General features: G+C 44.6%; 1 pseudogene; it reads left to right on the top strand.

Moving 5' to 3' along the window:
* Positions 1–5,204: 5,204 nt before the first annotated feature.
* Positions 5,205–5,851, top strand: LOC102965539 (annotated as a pseudogene).
* Positions 5,852–7,261: the final 1,410 nt, after the last annotated feature.

The following is a 7,261-nucleotide window of genomic DNA, read 5'->3' as shown; positions in this document are numbered from 1 at the left end:
ACACTGTAAAGTGAAAAAAAAAAACTAGGTGCAGAACAGTGTCTCTATTTGTGTGAAAAATACATATAAGTATATATGCACTGGATTTTAACTGCCTAGAATACTTCTGGAAGGAATAACAGGAAACTAGAATTAGTGTTTGCCTCCAGGGAGGAGACTGGATGGTGGGAACAGGGGAGGGAGGGGCACCTGGCTTTTACTATATTCCCTATTGAACCTTTGGAATTCTGAACTATGTCCCTGTAATTAAGTAAATTAAAAAATGTAAAGCATAATTCTAAAACTAGAAGCAAAAGCAAAACAAGCCTAATGAAATAAAACACTCCATACACACACACACACACACACACACACACACACACATATGTATATATATATAGTAGAAAAAGGGAAGGAGGGGCACATGAGTGGCTCAATTGGTTGAGCATCTGACTCTTGATTTCGGCTCAGGTCATGATCCCGGAGTTGCGGGATCAAGCCCCACATCAGGATCTGCACTCAGCGCGGAGCCTGCTTAAGTGAGCCTGGGTGGCTCAGTCAATTAAGCATCTGACTCCTGGTTTCAGCTCAGGTTGTGATCTCATGGTTTGTGGGTTCAAGCCCCACATTAAGCCCCACATCAAGCCCCACATCGAGCCCCGCATTGAGCTCCGTGCTGGCAGTGTGGAGCCTGCTTGGGATTTTCTCCCTTCCTTACTTGCTTGTGTGCTCTCTCTCTCTCAAAGTTAATAAATAAACTTAAGAAAAATATTCTCCCTCTCTCGCCCTCCCTCTGCCCACTCTCTTGCTTGCCTTCTCCCTCTGTCTAAAAAAAAGGAAAAGATACACTCCCAATCAGGGGCAGTGGTGGAAAGTCTCTTGAATTGGATGACGGATGGTCAAGGGACTTTAACTTTATCTTGATTGTTTGAATTTTATACTTACAACGTTTTTAATTACAAAATTTGTTTGTTTCAATTTACATAAATTGTTGCATCATTTAAAATACATTTAAAAAAATTTTTTTAACGTTTATTTATTTTTGAGACAGAGAGAGACAGAGCATGAACAGGGGAGGGGCAGAGAGAGGGGGAGACACAGAATCTGAAACAGGCTCCAGGCTCTGAGCTGTCAGCACAGAGCCCGACGCGGGGCTCGAACTCACGGACCGTGAGATCATGACCTGAGCCGAAGTCGGCCGCCCAACCGACTGAGCCACCCAGGCGCCCCTAAAATACATTTTAATTTTAAAAAGTAGAATTCAAATGGATAGAATTCAACTACCCCAAGGCAAAAGAGTGAGGCTGAAGCTGACTCTCCTTCTGAGAGAAGGATTCATATCATGCCCTTTGTCCCACCTGCCCTCCCCCAAGGAATACCTTGGCTCAGAAAGAGGCTGAGCTACTCCCAGCATCATTCCAAAGAGCCTCTCCTGTCACCTCTCATGCACTTGACTCCCTGTTCCCAGAGTTCTGGGCTGAGAACAAGAGCCAATTAGCTATAGGGTCATATTTCCAGAGTCCCCGTCGATGTGAGGTTGAACAGGGCCAGTCTAGGAAAATTGGGACATCTGGCTCCCACCTTTTACCTCTCTGTTTATTCCCTTCAATGCCCTGCTGCCCTGTTCCCACCTCCCAGTCTGTGTTTCTCAGTCCATTCAGTAGAGAGTGCAGTGAAAAAACGCAGTCAACTAGAAGTGTAGGGATTTAGTGTTCCTAATCTCTTAACTAGTTGTATTTTAGGAGGCATCTAAATAGGGAAATGCTTAACTGTGAGGGAGGAAGCTATAATGGTGGAATTTCTGGTACAGTGAGGAAGGGATCCTAAGGTAAAAGGGCTTCCCTATCACTCTTGAGTCATGTTGGTTGTCAATACCATATAGTGCTTAACAGCTAGATGGGCTCTAGAGCCAGGCTAATAAGATTCATATCCCAGTCTATCACTTAGTAGCTGTCAAGCCTTGGGCAGATAATTCAAGCTCTCTGTGCCTCATTTTCCAAGCCTACAAGACGGGGATAATAAGAGTAGCTCCCTTATGTGATTGTTCTGAAGCTGTAATTAAATATTACATGAAAACCATTGAGAATACCTCCTGGAACATAGAAAACAATCAATTAACATTAGCCATGGTTGTTATTACTTGTACAAATAATTTTTCTTTCTTAAGGACAGAACTGAAACACTTTGAAGACCTCTGCAGTAGAAAAATTAAATCTGTCAAGCTAATAAATCACTCTGATATAGAGCAAAGAGGTAGTAGTCAGTAGCTTTTTAATCCAACCTAAGTCAGGAATGATTTTGAGACAGGAAATTCTTGAACAAAAGCCCAAGGAAAATGATGTTATGATCAAAATCTGTGACAACTTCATTTCAAAGATGGAAAACATCTTATCTGAGGGTTATGAACTGCTAAACTTCCCCTTCTCAAATGAGTTGGTCAATGTTGGTTTTGTACATGTAGGTCAGTGGTAACATTGTATTTTCTTAAATAAATTGAGTAAGTATATTTCCATGTTGCTTCTTTTTTTCCTTTTTAAGCCACCTTTGCTGAGGTGTAATGAATTTTGACACCATGTAACCACCCCCACAGTCAAATTATAGAGCACTCCATCACTCCAGAAAATTCCTTTGCTCCCCTTTGTACTCAGTCGGTCCTTCCACCCATCACAGGCAGCTATTGACCTGCTCTCTGTCAGTATACATACTCCTTTTGCCTGTTCTAGAAGTTCATACTAATGGTATCATATGATATGTACTCTTTAGCATCTGGTTTCTTCTGTTCAGCATCGTATTTTGAGGTTCATCCATATTTTTACAGGTATTATAGTTCATTCCTTTTTATTGCTAAGTAGTCATCCATCATAGGAATAATACTGCAATTCTGTTACCTTTATATACTAGAGTTTGAAAATAAAGGTTGACTGAGTTTGAACTCTTGGAGAAGAGAGTGAAGGGGTAAGATCTGGAAATGAAAGCTTCCTGTGTCTTTCCTGTCCCTTTTACTCACTCATTCGATTATCGTGGGTAAGCCCTTCCCCCTCATCCACACTTCAGTTTCCTCATCTGTAAATTTAGCGCACTAGATTATCTGTAAATAACCATTCCATGCAATCCCATTACAGGTAGAAGGGTTTCTTCTCCCACAAGAAGGTACATTTTAAAAAATGCTTATTTATTTATTTTGAGAGAGAGAACACGTGCACGAGAGAGTGCGTGCATACACAAGTAGGGGGAGGGGTTGAGGGAGAGGGAGAGAGAATCTTAGGCAGGCTCCAAGCTCAGCTGGGAACCTGACTCAGAGCGTCAACGCAGGATCACGACTTGAGCCGAAATCAAGAGTCAGACACGTGAAGGACTGAGCCACCCAAGCACCCCAGGAAGACACATTTTTTTTAAGACCCACAAGTAAGGTCCTACCCCCAACAGAGACCCAGAGAATTCCTCTGGAAGACAGGGAGAATAAAATCCATACAAAACCAGACAAGTAGATGGAGAACAAGCAGGAAGGCCCAGGTAAGTTCAGGAATTGATCAATAAATATTTACAACCTATTCAGGGTCTCTATCCCTAGCTTTTCTACCCAAAGATCCCATTGGTAGACTCATGGCTTGAATCAAGGGAATCAGGCCAGGAGGGTTTTATGGAGTAGAAGGAGTTCTGAGGACCTCAGAGAACAGGTCATGGTAAAGGGCTGAGGCTGCCATTCTGGGCCTAGAGGTTGAGTGAGTAGAAAATCAAGGGAAAGGGTGGTAGGAAGAGCTTGGTCAGAGAATGAGTCAGTATCTTTCAAAGATCCCATACTCCATAATCCAAATACTCCCATAAGCCAAATAAATCCCAGGGCCCCACATGGCCCAGGCTTAGCCTCCAATGTCACATTCAAGAACTGCCATGTAAAGAATAAATTGTTGAAAACAAAGCAAATGATCAGCTACAGGGAACTGATTGGACAACTTCAGTCTATCCATACTATGATATAATGTAATACTATGTGGTTATTAACAAAGAATGAAGAAGTACTATGTACTATTAGGGACTGATCTCCATGTTATATTGTTAAGTTAAAAAAAGCAAATTTCAGGACGTCTGGGTGGCTCAGTCGGTTGAGCGTCTGACTTCGGCTCAGGTCATGACCTCGCAGTTCGTGAGTTCAAGCCTCGCGTCAGGCTCTGTGCTGACAGCTCACAGCCTGGAGCCTGCTTCAGATTCTGCGCCTCCCTCTCTCTCTGCTCCTTCCCTGCTCATGCTCTGTCTCTCTCTGTCTCTCAAAAATGAATAAACATTAAACATTTTTTTTTTATAAAAAGCAAATTTCAGGGGTGCCTGGGTAGCTCAGTCGGTTAAGTGTCCAGCTTTGGCTCAAGTCATGATCTCACAGTTCATGAGTTTGAGCCTGCATTGGGCTCTGTGCTGACAGCCCAGACCTGGAGCCTGCTTCAGATTCTGTGTCTCCCTCTCTCTCTGCCCCTGCCCCACTCACACTCTGTCTCTCTCAAAAATAAATAAACATTGGGGCGCCTGGGTGGCGCAGTCGGTTAAGCGTCCGACTTCAGCCAGGTCGCGATCTCGCGGTCCGTGAGTTCGAGCCCCGCGTCGGGCTCTGGGCTGATGGCTCGGAGCCTGGAGCCTGTTTCTGATTCTGTGTCTCCCTCTCTCTCTGACCCTCCCCCGTTCATGCTCTGTCTCTCTCTGTCCCAAAAATAAATAAAAAACGTTGAAAAAAAAAATTTTTTTTTAAAAAATAAACATTAAAATAAATTTTAAAAAAAGAAAATTTCAGAACAGTATGCACAGCTCTCGTTTGTGTTCAAAATGGGGTGATCACATATACATATACGTACATACATATCCGTATGTATATGTAAAGAATATTTCCAACACTTCACTCAAGAAGCTGGGTAACAGCAGTCACCCCTAAGGAGCAGAAGTTGATTGGAGGGTGCTGGGGTTAGAAATGAGAAGGAAACCTATATCCTTTTATTCTCTAGGCTTTTGAATTACGTGCATTTTAATCTATTCAGAAATGAATGAAAATGTATTAAATCCAAGAACAACAGTCCAGCTCCCAAAAGTAATTTTAAAATGGCTCTAGGCTTGTGGCCAGACAACCCCTCATGGCCAGGGCCGCTGCTTGTGCTTGGGTGGGGTGTGGTGCCCCCACCCCACCCCCCTCTTCCCCCGCCACCCCCCACCCCCCAGCACACACCCCACCCCGGGTCAGGAAGATGAAGTATTTCTGGGCCAGAGCTTGATTGCTCCACAGTTCCTGGGACCAAGTGTTGGCTGCCTTCCAGCAGCAGCACCCGAATCCCTATAGCAAACATGTCTTGACCGAAGACGGAGTGCACCAGGAGGTGGCCCCTGACCCAGTGTCTCCTGACCAAGACCAACAGGATGCCCTGCTGGGCGGAGTGACTGCTTCCTGCCAGTGTTGCTCCCTCAGTGTGCATCCTGAAGGATTCTATTGTGGACCCACAGAACTAGACCATGACCACCTTCACCTGGAACATCAACCAGGCCCAGCTGCTGGTGGTGGAAGAACTATGTGTTTACTGTGTGAACTCTGATAACAGCGGCTGGACCAAAATCCGCTGGGAAGCCTGGGTCTCCTCCAGCTTATTTGATGTCTCCAAAGCTGTCCACGAATTTGGCCTTGCCTGGTTCAAGAGCAATTGTGACCAAGACTAGGAAGGGCTTTGAATACATCTTGGCCAAGCTGCAAGGTGAGGCCCTTTCCGAACCCCTTGTTGAGACAGCCAAGGAAGCCAAGGAGAAGGCAAGGGGGACAGCACTGGCAGCTACAGAGGAGGCCAAGGACCTTGCCAGCAAGGCCGCTACCAAGCAGCAACAGCAGCAGCAGCAGTTTGTGTAGCTAGCCCAGGCCCTGGTGTGGTAGGACACCTGACCACCCTGCTCAAATCCCTCCACGTTTTCCCTCTTGTGCTTTATTATTAAAAGTCAACCTCCAGCCCTTTCTCTTGTCTGGGTGGTGGGTTGGGGATGGGAGTCCCGTTTGGCATTTACAGTGCACCAGGCCCGTTACCCATGTCTGAGTGGGGCCTGCTCATTCCCACGTGAGGCAGTTGATGACGGGCACAGAGAGGTGCAGTGACTTGTCCAGGATCACAGACAGCATGCAGGTGCAATGGTAAAAAATGCTAGACTGTAAGCTCCATGAGGGCAGGGACCTTTGTTGCATTCTCTCATGTGTCCCAAGTACCTGGAACAATACCTAACACAAAACAGGCACTTTTTTGTTGACTTAAAAAAAATGACTCTAATATTTATTTATAATTCTTGAAAGACATCAGAGGGTCTATAATCCAGGTCAACACTCTTTAGAATCTCCTGTGTTCTCATTAACCCTCTCAAGCCACATTGTTGCCTCTCAGTGCCCCTCACTCACCAAACTTGTCACTTTCCATCAAAAATTGTCCCCCGAGGCCCTTTCCCACAGCTTTGCTTTGCTTTTTCCTCCCCACCTTACCATTCAGTGTCTGTCATCCTGTTATCCTACTTTTGTGTCACACACACACACACACACACACAAAGCAGTCAGACAAAATAAAACTCTCCTTAGAAAATCATGGGCAGTCTACTACAAAGCTGTCATCATCAAGACAGCATGGTATTGGCACAAAAACAGACACATAGACCAATGGAATAGAATAGAAACCCCAGAACTAGACCCACAAACGTATGGCCAACTCATCTTTGACAAAGCAGGAAAGAACATCCAATGGAAAAAAGACAGTCTCTTTAACAAATGGTGCTGGGAGAACTGGACAGCAACATGCAGAAGGTTGAAACTAGACCACTTTCTCACACCATTCACAAAAATAAACTCAAAATGGATAAAGGACCTGAATGTGAGACAGGAAACCATCAAAACCCTAGAGGAGAAAGCAGGAAAAGACCTCTCTGACCTCAGCCGTAGCAATCTCTTACTCGACACATCCCCAAAGGCAAGGGAATTAAAAGCAAAAGTGAATTACTGGGACCTTATGAAGATAAAAAGCTTCTGCACAGCAAAGGAAACAACCAACAAAACTAAAAGGCAACCAACGGAATGGGAAAAGATATTTGCAAATGACATATCGGACAAAGGGCTAGTATCCAAAATCTATAAAGAGCTCACCAAACTCCACACCCGAAAAACAAATAACCCAGTGAAGAAATGGGCAGAAAACATGAATAGACACTTCTCTAAAGAAGACATCCGGATGGCCAACAGGCACATGAAAAGATGTGCAACGTCGCTCCTTATCAGGGAAATACAAAT

The sequence above is a fragment of the Panthera tigris genome, chromosome A3 (assembly GCF_018350195.1).
Source record: "Panthera tigris isolate Pti1 chromosome A3, P.tigris_Pti1_mat1.1, whole genome shotgun sequence".
Taxonomy (NCBI): Eukaryota; Metazoa; Chordata; class Mammalia; order Carnivora; family Felidae; genus Panthera; species Panthera tigris.
This window is presented reverse-complemented; position numbering and strand designations above follow the sequence as displayed.